The sequence below is a fragment of the Triticum dicoccoides genome, chromosome 1B, assembly GCF_002162155.2.
Source record: "Triticum dicoccoides isolate Atlit2015 ecotype Zavitan chromosome 1B, WEW_v2.0, whole genome shotgun sequence".
NCBI lineage: Eukaryota > Viridiplantae > Streptophyta > Magnoliopsida > Poales > Poaceae > Triticum > Triticum dicoccoides.
Genome location: NC_041381.1, coordinates 415,303,093 through 415,304,946, shown reverse-complemented (window position 1 = coordinate 415,304,946; position 1,854 = coordinate 415,303,093).

Here is a 1,854-nt window from a genome sequence, read left to right as displayed (position 1 = left end):
TTTTTTTTTAAAATCAAATAAATTTTCTCCTGTTGTCTAACAGAAACACAACTAATTTTGTCAAAAGTGACAAAAAGAAATACTTTAAAACTAATAAAAACAATAAAGAAAAGACTAAACCAAAACTATAACTAAAACAGTACTGTTTTGCTAAAAACCTAATTTAAAATAACCTGAAAATAAAATACTAAATACCACTGGATAAACAAAAGTCCTAGAGACCAGGAGCAAAAGGAATTAATTAAAAACCTATTTTTAAACTCCCGGAATAAGCAAAACAAGCTTTAATTCAAATCTGATCTAACTCAATTTTTATAAATCCAAACATAGACAAATTATATATTTTTGGAAACTACAAGAAAATTGTGATCTAACGCAAAAAGAATCAGCATCATTGGACTTCTAGATCAAAAGTTATAAGCTAAACAAGAACGGAACTAAATCTGTTACGGAAATAAATCTGAAAACGAAAACGGAGTTACCTGTACGTGAGGCAGAGATGGTAGGAAGGAGACGGCGATGTGGAGGGCTGCTCCGGCGAGGGGGGCGAGGTCGCCGGCGAGGGTGGGGGTGGCGGAGGAGGGGGTCGGCGCTAGGGGAGGTGGCGCTGGGCGATGGGGAGGTTCCAGGAGAGCTCCTGGTGAGCGTTTCTAGGCAGGAAAAGGAGGACGGTGGCGAGAAGGCTACGGGCAGGGAGGGGGCGTGGTGATGGGAGGAATGGAACGAGGAGAGGGAGGGGGTTTTATAGGCGGTCTCGGGAGGCGCTGGGATGGAAAGACGAGGGAGATCGGGAAGGTGGAGATTCCTGTCTCCATGGATATGGAAAGCTTCTGTAACTGAGAGGAAACAGAGGAAGGAGATGATCTCTTGTTGGGCTAGAATAGGAAAGTGCTTAATGGGCCAGGTTTTTCCTAATAAAAACGATTCCATTCCTATTTTTAAAATTAGGAAACTAAAACAATAAAAAGGGAAATCAAATCAATTCGGAATAAAGAGTTTTTATATACTAAAATTATCAGAAAAATAAAATGTAGATGATGAGCATTATGCCACGGCCAAAATAAAAACTTAAAAATAATGTTTTTCAGAAAATCCCTAAAGGCTTTATTTCTTTTTGCAAATAATTTTTAAATGAAAACTTTGGTTTTTCTTGGCTCAAATATTTTCAAAAATGCCCCTGATTTTGGAGGGTCATTTTCCTCCGCTCTTTCTTGCTTGCAAGAATTTATTTTTTCGGGGTATTTCTCGGGGAAGAAAAATAGAGAAGCAAGTGCAAATATTTGAAAGAATTAAATTGCAAAACTCCGTTCAAATTCTTTATAGTTGAAGAAGTCATGTCATCTTCTCTCATTGATTTTAATAGGATGAATTTGAATTTACCGGAGAAGGGGAAAGTCATTTTATTCCCTCTCATTCAAAAGTTTTTTTGAAAAGGTTCAAATTTCACTCAAGTTTAATTCACTCAAGCAAACAAACAAACAATTCAATTAATTATATTAACATTCCAAAATTTGGGATGTTACAAACCTACCACACTTAAAATGAATCTCGTCCTCGAGATTCGAAGAGGCTAGCAAGGAAAAGGTTAGGGGTTGGGGTCTTCTAGCAAATGTCTTGGTCAGAAAGGTCAGGGGTGCTACCACACTTAAAAACAAGGTCATGGTTCCAATAAACTCAGATATTTCCTCTGGAGTGTTGACAATGTATGTCTCTTCACATATCCTACAATAGCTCCTTCACCAAAGCTCTTCTGTCAGAAGCATAGAGTTTTCCTCAGAATCTTGGGTCGGTTCGTCAAAGTTGTGGTTCGTCCGAGACTGGATCTTCTTAGCTGATAGGTCCGAGTCCATTCTA